Source organism: Muntiacus reevesi, chromosome 5 (genome assembly GCF_963930625.1).
Source record: "Muntiacus reevesi chromosome 5, mMunRee1.1, whole genome shotgun sequence".
NCBI lineage: Eukaryota > Metazoa > Chordata > Mammalia > Artiodactyla > Cervidae > Muntiacus > Muntiacus reevesi.
The window spans coordinates 54,221,796-54,237,959 of NC_089253.1; the positions used below are offsets into that span (position 1 = coordinate 54,221,796).

Sequence of the window (16,164 nt, forward strand, 5' to 3'; positions counted from 1 at the left end):
CATAACACTCCTAAAGATGCTTACTGAGACCAGAGGAACAATGAATATACAAACTGAGAATCTCAACAAAAATAACATATGAAAGGACAAAATAAAAATCACAGAGCTGAAGAATACAAAACTGAACTGATCTCTGACATAAATCTCAGCAGGATCCTCTATGACCCACCTCCCAGAATATTGGAAATAAAAGCAAAACTAAACAAATGGGACCTAATGAAACTTAAAAGCTTTTGCACTACAAAGGAAACTATAAGTAAGGTGAAAAGACAGCCCTCAGATTGGGAGAAAATAATAGCAAATGAAGAAACAGACAAAGGATTAATCTCAAAAATATACAAGCAACTCCTGAAGCTCAATTCCAGAAAAATAAATGACCCAATCAAAAAATGGGCCAAAGAACTAAACAGACATTTCTCCAAAGAAGACATACAGATGGCTAACAAACACATGAAAAGATGCTCAACATCACTCATTATTAGAGAAATGCAAATCAAAACCACAATGAGGTACCATTACACGCCAGTCAGGATGGCTGCTATCCAAAAGTCTACAAGCAATAAATGCTGGAGAGGGTGTGGAGAAAAGGGAACCCTCTTACACTGTTGGTGGGAATGCAAACTAGTACAGCCACTATGGAAAACAGTGTGGAGATTTCTTAAAAAACTGGAAATAGAACTGCCATATGACCCAGCAATACCACTTCTGGGCATACACACCGAGGAAACCAGATCTGAAAGAGACACGTGCACCCCAATGTTCATCACAGCACTGTTTATAATAGCCAGGACATGGAAGCAGCCTAGATGCCCATCCACAGATGAATGGATAAGGAAGCTGTGGTACATATACACCATGGAATATTACTCAGCCGTTAAAAAGAATTCATTTGAATCAGTTCTAATGAGATGGACGAAACTGGAGCCCATTATACAGAGTGAAGTAAGCCAGAAAGATAAAGAACATTACAGCATACTAACACATATATATGGAATTTAGAAAGATGGTAACGATAACCCTATATGCAAAACAGAAAAAGAAACACAGAAGTACAGAACAAACTTTTGAACTCCGTGGGAGAAGGTGAGGGTGGGATGTTTCAAAAGAACAGCATGTATATTATCTATGGTGAATCAGATCACTAGCCCAGGTGGGATGCATGAGACGAGTGCTCGGGCCTGGTGCACTGGGAGGACCCAGAGGAGTCGGGTGGAGAGGGAGGTGGGAGGGGGGATCGGGATGGGGAATACGTGTAACTCAATGGCTGATTCGTGTCAATGTATGACAAAACCCACTGAAATGTTGTGAAGTAATTGGCCTCCAACTAATAAAATAAAATTAAAAAAAATTAAAAAAAAAAAAAAAAGAAATAGCAAAAAGGAGCTAACCTAAAAACACCCTTTAAGCCAGCAGTCTACATCAAATAACTAGAAATTGATGTGAGCAAGATATTTTACCCTGATGGCCTTATTTTTTTCAGTCTCCGTATGCATTCCCAAATGGCTGAGCACCATATACACTAATATACCAAAGTTAGACTATTTAAATAGGACACAGATTCTAGGAGCAATTTTTAGCAACTTCATATTTACACATGTCATTTCATTATAGAGTTAGACTATGTTTTATTTAGTCATAACATCCAGATTTTTCATCTTTGCTTAATAGAAACAGTGTTAACCTTAAAAATGTATAGTTTTAGAGCTATACTCATTTTAGCAAATAAAGATGGTCTTTTCCTTCTAACATTTTCATAATTTATTCAAAGGTTGTAATGTGTGACACTATAAGGTTTGTTATGTTGTCAAAGATATTATTTACTCTTTTTCCTTATTATTTTTAGTTCAGGATATACTGTAAGTAAGGATATCAGAAAAAAAAAAAAAAAACTGAACTGAAAAATTCAACAGAGTGGTTCAACATCAGACTAAATTAAGAAGAAAGGATCAGTGAACTAAAGCAATGGGTAATGAGAAAAAAGAATGGAAACGAATGAAAAAAAAAAAAAAAAAAAAAGGAACTTATGGAATACCATCAAGTGAATCAATACTCACATCATAGGGGTCCCAGAAAGGAAAAAGTTTAAGAAAAGGACAGAAAGCTTATTCAAACAAATGATAGCTAAAAACTTCCCTAACCTGGGGAAGAAAACAGACCTCCAAGTCCTGGGATCCTAGAGAGCTCCAATTAGATTAATTCCAAGAGACCTAAACCAAAATACATCATAACTGAATCATCAAAAGTTAAAGACTCTTAAAATCAGAAAGAGAAAAGCAATGTATTATGTATAAGAGAACCCTCATAAGACCGGCAGCAGATTTTTAGCAGAAACTTTGCAGGTCAGAAGGGAGTAGCATGATATATTCAGCTGCTGATCAAGAATATTGTGTCCGGCAAAGTTGTCCTTGAAAATTTAAGGAAAAATGAAAAGTTTTCCAGAGAAGAAAAAGTGAAAGGAATTTGTAATCATAAGACCAGCACAATAAGAATTATTAACGGGACTTAACACTTAAACAGTTAAAAGAGATAAAGGAGCAAATTAGGAACAGAAAAACATATAAAAGTATCAGTCTCACTGGAAAAGATATTAATAAATATATAGTTAATTCAGTTAGAATCAGAATCAATTCACTCAGTCGTGTCAGACACTGCAATCCCATGGACTGCAGCAAGCCAGGTTTCCTTGTCCATCACCAACTCCTAGAGCTTACTCAAACTCATGTCCATCCAGTTGGTGATGTCATCCTATCATCTCATCCTTTGTCATCCCCTTCTCCTCCTGCCTTCAATCCTTCCCAGTATCAAGGTCTTTTCCAATGAGTCAGTTCTTTGCATCAGGTTCTCAAAGTATTGGAGCTTCAGCTTCAGCATCAATCCTTCCAAAAAATATTCAGGACTGATTTCCTTTAGGCTGGACTGGCTTGATCTCTTTGCTGTCTAAGGGACTCTCAAGAGCTTTTCCAACACTACAGTTCAAAAGCATCAGTTCTTTGGCTCTCAGCTTTCTTTATAGCCCAACTCTTATATTCATATATGAGTACTGGAAAAACCACAGCTTTGACTAGATGGACTTTTGTTGACAAAGTTTATGTCTCAATTTTTTTTTCTTTTTTTTAAAAATTATTTTTATTAGTTGGAGGCTAATTACTTCGCAACATTGCAGTGGGTTTTGTCACACATTGACATGAATCAGCCATGGAGTTACATGTATTCCCCATCCCGACCCCCACTCCCACCTCCCCCCCCCACCCGATAAGCTGTCTAGGTTGGTCATAACTTTCCTTCCAAGGAGCAAGCATCTTTTAATTTCATGGCTGCATTCACCATCTTCAGTGATTTTGGATCCCAAAACAATGAAGACTGTCACTGTTTCCATTGTTTCCCATCTATTTGCCGTGAAGTGATGGGACCAGATGCTGTGATCTTAGTTAAATTAAGAATAATGTTGTGATGTGATGTGATGTGCTTAGTCATTCAGTCACATATGTCTCTTTGTGACCTCATGGACTATAGCCTGCCTGTCTCCTCTGTCCATGGGAGTTCTCTGTCCACAGGGATTCTCCAGGTAAGAATACAGGAGTGGGCTGCCATGCCCTACTCAGGAGATCTTTCTAACCCAGGGATTAAACCTAGGTCTCCCACACTACAGGCAGATTCTTCACTATCTGAGCCACCAAGGAAGCCCAAGAATACTACAGTGGGTAGCCTATCCCTTCTCCAGGGTATCTTCCTGATCCAGGAACTAAACCTGGGTCTCCTGCATTGCAGGCAGATTCTTTACCAGCTGAGTTACGAGGGAATCCAATGTTGTAATGGTGGTCGATAAATCACTTGTAAATCTAGCACAAAGGTTAGAAGATAAAAGTAGTGAAAGTAACTATAACTACAATAATTTTTTAATGGATATACAAGGTAGAAAATGTGTGAATTGTGATATAAAAAGCATAAAATTGTGGGTGGAAGGGTGTAAAAATATAGAGCTTTAGTACATGATCACTCTTAAACTGTTAAAAGCTTAAAGGATAAGGTTATCAGTTCAGTTCAGTCACTCAGTCCTGTCTGACTCTTTGCAACCCCATGGACTGCAGTATGCCAGGCTTCCCTGCCCATTACCAACTCCCAGCACTTGCTCAAAATTACTTCCATCTAGTCGGTGATGCCATCCAACCATCTCATCCTCTGCTGTTCCCTTCTCCTCCTGCCTTCAATCTTTCCCAGTATCAGGGTCTTTTCCAATGAGTCAGTTCTTTGCATCAGGTGGCCAAGTTATTGGAGCTTCAGCATCAGTTCTTCCAATGAATATTCAGGACTGGTTTCCTATAGGATGGACTGGTTGGATCTCCTTGCAGTCCAAGGGGTTCTCAAGAGTCTTCTCCAACACCACAGTTCAAAAGCATCAATTCTTCAGCGCTCAGCTTTCTTTTTTTTTTTTTTAATACTTTTTGATTTTAATTGGAGGCTAATTACTTTACAACAATTGTGGTGGTTTTTGCCATACACTGACATGAATCAGCCATGGGTGTACATGTGTTCCCCCATCCTGAAACCCCTCTTTATCCCATCCCTCTGTGTTGTCCCAGTGCATTGACTTCGAGTGCCCTGTTTCATGCATTGAACTTGGACTGGTCATCAGTTTCCATATGGTAATATTCATGTTTAAATGCCATTCTTTCAAATCATCCCACCCTCGCCTTCTCCCACAGAGTCCAGACGACTGTTCTTTGCATCTGTCTTTTTTGCTGTTTTGCATATAGGGTCGCCATTACCATCTTTCTAAATTCCATATATATGCCTTAATATGTTGTATGGGATTTTTTCTTTCTGACTTACTTCAATCTGTATAATAGGCTCCAGTTTCAGCCACCTCATTTATAGTCTAACTCTCACATCCACACAGGACTACTGGAAAAACCATAGCTTTGACAAGATGAACCTCTCTTGGGAAAGGTATATCTGCCTTTAAATATGCTGTTTATAGCTTTTATAAATGAACTGTTCACATTTTATAGTAATATGCTAGTTACAGCTTTTCTTCCAAGGAACAAACATCTTTTAATTTCATGGCTGTAGTCACCATCTTCAGTGATTTTGGAACCCAAGAAAATAAAGTCTCTCACTGTTTCTATTGTTTACCCATCTATTTGCCATGAAGTGATGGGACCAGATGCCATAATCTTAATTTTTTGAATGTTGAATTTTAAGCCAGCCTTTTCACTGTTATCTTTCAGTTTCACCAAGAGGCTCTTCACTTCCTCTTCTTTTCTGCCATAAGGGTGGTATCATCTGTGTATCTAAGGTTATTGATATTTCTCCCTGTAATCTTGATTCCAGCTTGTGCTTCATCCAGCATGATGTATTCTGCATATAAGTTGAATAAGCAGGGTGACAATATACAGCCTTGATGTACTCCTTTCTCAAATTGGAAACAGTCTGTTCCATGTCTTGTTCTAACTGTTGCTTCTTGGCCTACATACAGATTTCTCAGGAGACAGGTAAGGTGGTCTGGGATTCCCATCTCTTTAAGAATTTTCCACAGTTTATTGTGATCCACACAGTGAAAGGCTTTGGTGTAATCAGTGAAGAAGAAGTAGATGCTTTTCTGGTATTCTTATGGTTTTTCTATGATCCAGCGGATGTTGGCAATTTTATCTCTGGTTCCTCTGCCATTTCTAAATTTGGTTTGAGCATTTGAAAGTTCATGGTTCACGTACTGTTGAAGCCTGGCTTGGAGAATTTTGAGCATTACTTTGCTAGTGTGTGAGATGAGTGCAATTGTGCCGTGGGTTGAACATTCTTTGACGTTGCCTTTCTTTGGGATTGGAATGAAAACTGACCTTTCCAGTCCTGTGACCACTGCTGAGTTTCCCAAATTTGCTGACATATTGAGTACAGCACTTTCATGGCACCATATTTTAGGATTAGAAATAGCTCAACTGGAATTCCATCACCTCCACTAGCTTTGTTCATCGTGATGCTTCCTAAGGCCCACTTGACTTTGCATTCCAGGATGTATGGCTCTAGGTGAGTAATCCCACCATCATGGTTATCTGGTTCATTTAGATCTTTTTTTGTATAGTTCTTCTGTGTCTTCTCGCCACCTCTTCTGTTAGGTCCATACCATTTCTGTCCTTTATTGAGCCCATCTTTGCATGAAATGTTCCCTTGGCATCTCTAATTTCCTTGAAGAGATCTTAGTTTATCCTCCTTGTATTGTTGTCCTCTATTTCTCTGCATTGATCATTGAGGAAGGTTTTCTTATCTGTTTTTGCTTTTCTTTGGAACTCTGCATTCACATGGGTATATCTTTCCTTTTCTTTTTTGACCTTTCGCTTCTCTTCTTTTCTTAGCTATTTGTAAGACCTCCTCAGACAACCATTTTGACTTTTTTCATTTCTTTTTCTTGCAGATGGTCTTAATCACTGCCTCCTGTATAATATCATGAAACTCCATCCATAGTTCTTCAGGCACTGTCTATCAGATCCCTTGAACCTCTGTCACTTCCACTGTATAATTGTAAGGGATTTGCTTTAGGTCATGCCTGAATGGTCTAGTGGTTTCCCCTACTTTCTTCAATTTAAATCTGAATTTGTCAGCTCCTGATCTTATGGATATCATAAGAGAATACTACAAACAGTTATTATAGTATTGCCAACAAACTGGACAACCTAGAAGAAGCTGAAAAATTTCTGGAAATATACAGGCTTTCAAAATTGAATCAGAGGGCTGAGGAGGCACGGCGGCATAGGGATGGTACCCTTGCCGGATTGGTGTGTCCCTTGAATACAAGAAAATGGAAACTGAACAGCCAGAGGAAACCTTTCCCAACACCGAAACCAATGGCGAATTTGGTAAACGCCCTGCTGAAGATATGGAAGAGGAACAAGCTTTTAAAAGATCTAGAAACACTGATGAGATGGTTGAATTACGCATTCTGCTTCAGAGCAAGAATGCTGGAGCAGTGATTGGAAAAGGAGGCAAGAATATTAAGGTTCTCCGTACAGACTACAATGCCAGTGTTTCAGTCCCAGACAGCAGTGGCCTCGAGCGCATATTGAGTATCAGTGCTGATATTGAAATGATTGGAGAAATTCTGAAGAAAATCATCCCTACCTTGGAAGAGGGCCTGCATCACCCACTGCAACCAGCCAGCTCCTGCTCGAATCTGATGCTGTGGAATGCTTAAATTACCAACACTATAAAGGAAGTGACTTTGACTGCGAGTTGAGACTGTTGATTCATCGGAGTCTGGCAGAAGGAATTATTGGAGTCAAAGGTGCTAAAATCAAAGAACTTCGAGAGAACACTCAGACAACAATCAAGCTTTTCCAGGAATGTTGTCCTCAATCTACTGACAGAGTCGTTCTTATCGGAGGAAAGCCTGATAGGGTTGTAGAGTGCATAAAGATCATCCTTGATCTTATATCAGAGTCTCTCATCAAAGGACGCGCTCAGCCTTACGATCCCAATTTTTATGATGAGACCTATGACTATGGTGGTTTTACAATGATGTTTGATGACCGCTGTGGACGTCCTGTGGGATTTCCAATGAAGGGAAGAGGTGGTTTTGACAGAATGCCACCTGGTCGGGGTGGGCGTCCCATGCCTCCCTCTAGAAGAGATTATGATGACATGAGCCCTCGTCGAGGACCTCCTCCACCCCCCTCCCGGGCAAGGTGGCTGGGGTGGTAGTAGAGCTCGGAATCTTCCTCTTCCACCACCACCACCACCTAGAGGAGGAGATCTAATAGCCTATGACAGAAGAGGAAGACCTGGAGACCGCTATGATGGCATGGTTGGTTTCAGTGCTGATGAAACCTGGGACTCTGCAATAGATACATGGAGCCCATCAGAGTGGCAGATGGCTTATGAACCACAGGATGGCTCTGGATATGATTATTCCTATGCAGGGGGTCGTGGCTCATATGGTGATCTTGGTGGACCTATTATTACTACACAAGTAACTATTCCTAAAGATTTGGCTGGATCTATTATTGGCAAAGGTGGTCAGCGGATTTAACAAATCCGTCATGAGTCAGGAGCTTCGATCAAAATTGATGAGCCTTTAGAAGGATCCGAAGATCAGATCATTACCATTACAGGAACACAGGACCAGATACAGAATGCACAGTATTTGCTGCAGAACAGTGTGAAGCAGTATTCTGGAAAGTTTTTCTAAGACTAGTGAAGAACTGAAGGAGTCCTGCATCTTTTTTTTTTTTTTTTTTACCTGCTTCTGTTTAAAAAGCCAACATTCCTCTGCTTCATAGGTGTTCTGCATTTGAGGTGTAGTGAAATCTTTGCTGTTCACCAGATATAATGCTTTAGTTCCTTACAAACAGGGTGGGGGGTGGGGGAGGGTGTGCAAAAACTAACATTGAAATTTTGAAACAGCAACAGAGTGAGTGAATTTTAATTTTTGTTCATTGTTGGTGGCTTAAAGAAGTCCCCCCATGTAATTATTGTGAACACTTTGCTTTGTGGTCACTGTAACATTTGGGGTGGTGGGACAGGGAGGAAAAGTAACAGTAGTCCATATGTCCCTGGCATCTATTCAGAGCAGTGTGCAGAATGTAATGCTCTTTTGTAAGAAACGTTTTATGATTTTTAAAATAAATTTAGTGAACCTATTTTTTGTGGTCATTTTTTTTAAGATGGTCATTTTTCAAATGGCTGAATTCCCTCCAACCTACCCCCAAACGGAACACTAAGTTTAATTTTCAGTCCTCTGTTGGATATAAATGGAATCTCTTCTTGGACTTAGGCAAAATATCTTGACAATACTCAGTTCTGGTGATTCTTAATGATTTGAAGTTCATTGCTTGGGAGGAAATTCCACCACACACTCATGCTTATAATAAGCTGGGGATTTTTGTTTGCTTTTGCAAATGCTTGCCCCTACTTTGCAACGATTTTCTGTTCGTAATTCTGAAGAACCAAGGTGAGGAGCAACACAACCAATGGAATAGTGGTATAAGTTTATACCAGAAGGTTAATGACAAGTTTTATTAATCAGAATAATACTTGGCTATGGAAGTGACTGATGCTAAATAAATTCTGATTATTTTTTATTAGATGATTTCTCACGTATAGACTTAAGCTGTCAGCTTGGTAGTGTCTATTAGTTAAACTTTGTAAAATATATATATATTCTTGTTTTTCCATTGTATGCAAATTGAAAGAAAAAGATGTACCATTTCTCTGTTGTATGTTGGATTATGTAGGAAATGTTTGTGAACAATTCAAAGAAAAAAAGATGAAAAAAAAATTGAATCAGAAAGAAACAGACAATGGGAACATGCCAATCACTAATGGTAAAATTGAATTTTCAATTAAAAAAAATTTCCAGCAAATAAAAGTCCAGAATCAGAGTCACAGGGAAATGCTCTCAAAGATATAAATATCTACACTCCTATTCCAAAAAATTTCAGAGGACTCTTAAGTTCATTCTATGAGGACATTATGATCCTGATGCCAAAACCAGACAAAGATATCACAAAAAGAAAATTACAGGCAATATGTTTGATGAATATGGATGCAAAAATCTTAGCAAAAATATTAGCAAACCAAATTTAACAATATATAAATGATCATACGCAATGATCAAGTGGAATTTATTTCAGAGATGCAAGGATGCTTCAATATTTGCAAATCAGTCAGTATGATACATCACATTAACAGAAGAAAGAATAAAAATCACATGATCATCTCAATAGGTGCAGAAAAAGCATTTGACAAAATTTAACATCTCTTCATGATAAAAAGTCTTATCAAAGCTGATATAGAGGTGTATATCTTATATATGTTGGCAAATATTCTAACAGTAATAAAGGCAATTTATGGCAAACCCACGACTAGCATCATACTCTGTGATGAAATTGAAAGCTTTTCTTCTAAAACCAGAGACAAGAAAAGTATGCCGACTTTTGTTACTTTTTAACATAGTATATGAAGTCCTAGCTATAGTAATCAGACAAGAAAAAATTAAAAGGCATCCAAATTGGAAGAGGAAAAAGTAAAGCTGACGCTATTTGCTTGGCAGATGGCATAATACTTTATACAGAATGCTTTAGCATCTTGACCAAAACTATTAGCACTAATAAATTAATTTGGTTAAGATGTAGAAGATAGTATTATATATAGAAACTTGTTACTTATCTATATACTAATAATAAGCTACCAGAAAAAGTAAGGAAATAACTTCATTTACAATTGTGTCAAAAAGAATAAAATACCTAGGAATAAACTCAACCAAGCAGGAGGAAGATTCATACTCTAAGAAATATAAAACATTAATGAAGAAATCTGAAAATGATACAAAGAGGTAGAAGGATGTTCCATATTCTTAGATTAAAGGATTTAATATTGTTAAAATGTTCATACTATCAAAGTAATCTACACATTGAATGCAATCCTTATCAAAATACCCATGATATTTTTCACAGAACTGAAAAAAAAATCTTTAAAAAGTATATGGAATCACCCTGAATTGCCAAGTTGAGAAAAAAGAACAAAACTGGAGGTATCAATTCCCTGAATTCAAACTATACTAAAGAGCTACAGTGGTCAAAATTGCACTGTTTGACACTAAAATGGACACATAGGTCAGTGGAACAGAATACAGAGTCTGGAACACAAGGCAAAACATTCAGTATCACAGTAATCCAAGTCTATGCCCCAAACACTAATGCTGAAGAAGCTGAAGTTGAACAGTTCTATTAAGACCGACATGACCTTCTAGAACTAACATGAAAGAAACGGATGTGACTTTCATCATAGGGAACTGGAATGCAAAAGTAGCAAGTCAAGAGATAACCAGAGTAAAAGGCAAATTTGGCCTTAGAGTACAGAATGAAGCAGGGCAAAGGCTAACAGAGTTTTGCCAAGAGAACAACTGAGTATAGCAAACATCCTCTTCCAACAACACGAGACTCTATGCATGGACATCACCAGATGGTCAACACTGAAATCAGATTGATAATATTCTCTGCAGCTAAGATGGACAAACTCTAAACAGTCAGCCAAAACAAGACCAGGGGCTGACTGGTGACTCAGATCATGAATCCCTTATTGTAAAATTCAGACTTAAATTGAAGAAAGTGGGAAAAACCACTAGACCATTCAGGTATGACCTAAATCAAATCCCTTATGATTACACAGTGGAAGTGACAAATAGATTCAAGGGACTAGATCTGATAGACAGAGTACCTGAAGAACTATGGATGGAGGTTTGTAGCAGTGTACAGGAGACTATGATCAAAACCATTTGCAAGAAAAAAAAATGCAAAAAGCCAAAATGGTTATCTGAGGAGGCCTTACAAATTTCTGAGAAAAGAAAAAAAGTTAAAAGCAAGGGAGAAAAGGAAAGATATACTCATCTGAATGCAGAGTCCCAAAGAATAGCAAGGAGAGATAAGAGAGCTTCCCTAAGTGATTAATGCAAAGAAATAGAGGAAAACAATAGAATAGGAAGAACCTAGAGATCTCTTCAAGAAAATTAGAGATACTATGTATTTCATGCAAAGATGGCCACAGTAAAGGACAGATACAGTATAAACCTAACAGAAGCAGAAGATATTAAGAAGAGGTGGCAAGAATACACAGAAGAACTACACAAAAAAGATCTTAATGACCCAGCTAACCATGATCATGTGATCACTCACCTAGAGCCAGACATCCTAGAGTGTGAAGTCAAGTGAGCCTTAGGAAACATCACTATGAGCAAAGCTAGTGGAGGCGATGGAATGCCAGCTGAGCTTTTTCAAATCCCAAAAGATGGTTCTGTGAAAGTGCTGCACTCAATATGCCAGAAAATTTGGAAAACTCAGCAGTGGCCACAGGATTGGAAAAGGTCAGTTTTCATTTCAATCCCAAAGAAAGGAAAAGCCAAAGAATGTTCAAACCTACAAACATATAGTCAATTAATCTACAACAAAGAAACAAGAATATACAATGGCAGAAAGACATTCCTTTCAATAAGTGTGCTGGGAAAATCAGACAGCCATCTATAAAACAATGAGAGCAGAACATTTCCTGTATCCATATGCAAAATAAACTAAAAATGGATTAAAAACCCAAATGTAACCATAATACTAGAAGAAATCATATGTCGAACACTCTTTGACATGAATAGTAGCAATATTTTTCTTCCATCTGACTCTTAAGGCAAAATAAATAAAAGCAAAAATAAGCAGGTGGGACCAAATTAAAGTTAAAAAACTTCTCAACAGTAAAAGAAACCATCAACAAAATGAGAGGACAGTCAAATAAATGGGATAAAATATTTGCAACTGATATGACTGGTAAGAGTTTAATATCCAAAATATATAAACAGCTTGCACAACACAATATCAAAAAGAAGAAACCCCAAAATGGGCAGATAACCCGAAAAGACATTTTTTCCGAAGAAGATATACAAATGGCCAACAAGCCCATGATAAGAGGCTCACCGCCAGCAATCATCAGAGAAGTGCACATCAAAACCACAGGGAGAAATCACTTCATGCTTGTGGCTATCATCAAAAATTCTGCAAATAACAAAAGCTGACAATGATGTGGACAAAAGGGAACCAAAGTACATAGTTGAGATTATAAATTAGAGCATCCAGTGTGGAAAATAATATATAGATACCCCAAAACAGTAAAAATAGAATTATCATATGATCCTGCAATTCCCCTGTTGAGTACATATCTGAAGTAAACAAAAAGACACATGCACTCCAATGTTAATAGCAGCAGTATTTACAAGAGTTATGATATGGAAGTATCCATCAGCAGGTTCAGTTCAGTTCTGTTCAGTCGCTCAGTCATGTCCAACTCTTTGCGACCCAATGAACTGCAGCACACCAGGCCTCCCTGTCCATCACCAACTGCTGGAGTTTACCCAAATTCACGTCCATTGAGTCGGTGATGCCATCCAACCATCTCATCCTCTGTCTTCCTCTTCTCCTCCCACCCTCAGTCTTTCCCAGAATCAGAGTCTCTTCAAATGAGTCAGCTCTTTGCATTAGGTGGCCAAAGTATTGGAGTTTCAGCTTCAGCATCAGTCCTGGATTACATTTCAAACTTTTAATGCTGTACATTTCTATCTCTGTGCTGCTCTAGTTCCATCCCAGCAGTTTTTGTGTACTGTGGTGTTTTTTTTTTTATTTCTTTTTTTTTTTCCATTTCTTTTTATTAGTTGGAGGCTAATTACTTTACAATAGTGTAGTGGTTTTTGTCATACATTGACATGAATCAGCCATGGATTTACATGTATTCCCCATGCCGATCCCCCTTCCCACCTCCCTCTCTACCTGATCCCTCCGGGTCTTCCCAGTGCACCAGCCCCGAGCACTTGTCTCATGCATCCAACCTGGGCTGGTGATCTGTTTCACCCTAGATAGTATACATGTTTTGATGCTGTTCTCTCGAACCATCCCACCCTTGCCTTCTCCCACAGAGTCCAAAAGTCTGTTCTGTACATCTGTGTCTCTTTGTCTGTTTTGCATATAGGGTTACTGTTACCATCTTTCTAAATTCCATATATATGTGTTAGTATACTGCATTGGTTGTACTGTGTCTTTAATATCATTCAGTTTCGAAAAATTTTAATTCCTCGGGATTTTTTTCTTAAGAAGATGGGTTATTTAGAAGTATCTTTTATAAGTATTTAAACATTTTGGGATTTTCAAAGTATCTAATGTTTACTGATTTCCAATTTAATTTCACTATGACCAGAGAATATACTTCATAAAGGATCAAATATTTGACTTTTTGAGACCTACTTTTGTGGAACACCATGTGGTTTACCTTGGCAAGTGATACGTGCGTACTGGAAAAACAAACAAACAAAAAGATTCATTGCAGTCGGGTATTTTAGCAGTTGTTTGGTGTTGTGTTCTTTGTTTTTGCCTCTTTAAATTTTGTGACTTTTCATTAAATGTATGTACATTTAGGATGTTTGTTTTCCTGGTGATTGTTTCTTTTAATGTTATATGCTGTCCCTCTTATGCTTTTGTAAAATTCCTTGGCTTGAAATCTTTGTCTGATATTAGCTTAGACATGCCAGTTTTCTTGTGGTTACCGTTTGCATGCTATAACTTTTCAATCATTTACTTTTAACCTGTCTTTATCTTTATGATGCATTTTTTGTAGAAAGCCTATGGATTTCCAATCAACTGATTTTCTAAGAATAAACAGATGAACGGGTAAAGAAGATATGGCATACACACACACACATGTATACACGAAATATTATTCAATCATAAAAAGAATGAAATTCTTCCATTTGCAGCAATGTGGATAGATCTAGAGGGTGAAGGAAGTGAGACAGAGAAACACAATTGTTCAATGTTATCATTTATATGTGGGATCTAAAACATGAAACAAATGTATGCAACAGAAATAGAAACAAACTCATACAGAAAAAAACTAATGGTTACCAGTGGGAAGAGGGTAAGGTAATGGTCAAAATAGGGGTATAGGATTAAGAGACACAAACTATCATGTACAAAAATAAATAGCCTACAAGGATATGTTATGTAGCACAGGAAAATGTAGCCATTATTTTGTAATAAGCTTAAATGGAATATAATCTATAAAAATATTGAATAGGTATGCCATATATCTGAAACTGATATAATATTGTAAATCAACTATATTTCAATAAAAATAAAACAGAATAAAATAATATGAAAAATACCTACCAAAGGCATCAGTTCAGTTTAGTCACTCAGTCCTGTCTGACTCTTTGTGACCCCATGGACTGCAGCAAGCCAGGCCTCCCTGTCAATCACCGAGTCCCGGAGCTTGCTTAAACTCATATTCATCCAGTCAGTGATGCCATCCAACCATCTCATCCTGTGCTGTCCCCTTCTCCTCCTGCCCTCAATCTTTCCCAGCATCAGGGTCTTTTCCAGAGTCAGTCCTTTTCATCAGGTGGGCAAAGTATTGGACTTTTAGCCTCAGTACCAATCCTTCTGATGAATATTCAGGACTGATTTCCTTTAGGATGGACAGGTTGGAACTCCTTGTAGTTCAAGGGACTCTCAAGAGTCTTCTCCAACACCACAGTTCAAAAGCATCAGTTCTTCAGCACTCGGCTTTCTTTATAGCCCAACTCTCACATCCATACATGACTACTAGAAAAAACCCTAATCTGACCCCACAAGAGACTGACCCAGACTTGTCTGTGAGTGTCCAGGAGTCTCCAGCAGAGGCATGGGTCAGCGGTGGCCTGCCATGGGGTCAGGGACACTGAGTAGAGCAGTGCATGCACGGGACCTTTTGAAGGAGCTAGCCATTTTCTTCATTACCTCCACCATGGTTGAATCTCAGGTCAAACAACAGGGAGTGAACACGGCCCTGCTCATCAACAGAAAATTGGATTAGAGATTTACTGAGCATGGCTCCACCCATCAGAACAAGACCCAGTTTCCCCCAGTCAGTCTCCCCCATCAGGACTCTTCCATAAGCCTCTATCCTTATCCCTCAGAGGGCAGACAGAATGAAAACCACAATCACAGAAAGGTAATTGAACTGATCACATGGACCACAGCCTTGTCTAACTCAATGAAACTATGAGCCATCCCATGTAGGGCCACCCAAGATGGACAGGTCATGGTGGAGAGTTCTGACAAAACATGGTCCACTGGAGAAGGCAATGACAAAAGACATACATAAATGGAAAGATAGCCTATGCTCATGAATTGAAAGACTTCATATTGTTACAATACCTGTATTACCCCAAATGATTCACAGATTCAATGCAATCCCAATTAAAATTTCAATGGTAGTTTCAACATAAATAGAAAAAAAAAATTCCTAAAATTTGTGTGAAGCCACAAGATAATCTAATAGCCAACGTGGTCTTGGGAAAGAAAAACAAAACTGGAGGCATCACACTTCCTAATTTCAAACCATAAAGAAAAAAAACTCAGCTTGTATTTCTATGTGGGGAAAACCCCAATGGTTCCCCACCGTGTATTTCTTCCCTGTGTGTCTCCTTTACCTTTAGTAGAACATTCCTTCTTAGATGTCTGGGGACCAAATGCATGGAGGACCTTACCCACACCACACAATTCTCTGCAACATCACCTGAGTGTCCTACACTACAATTATGACACTCTATACCCAGACATTGCATCACAACCCACAGATTAAGGGCTCAGCCTTACAAGACTACTC

General features: G+C 38.3%; 1 pseudogene; it reads left to right on the top strand.

The window, feature by feature from the left end:
* The first annotated feature begins 6,727 nt into the window (after window positions 1-6,727).
* Window positions 6,728-8,627, top strand: LOC136169969 (heterogeneous nuclear ribonucleoprotein K pseudogene; annotated as a pseudogene).
* The last annotated feature ends 7,537 nt before the right edge of the window (window positions 8,628-16,164 follow it).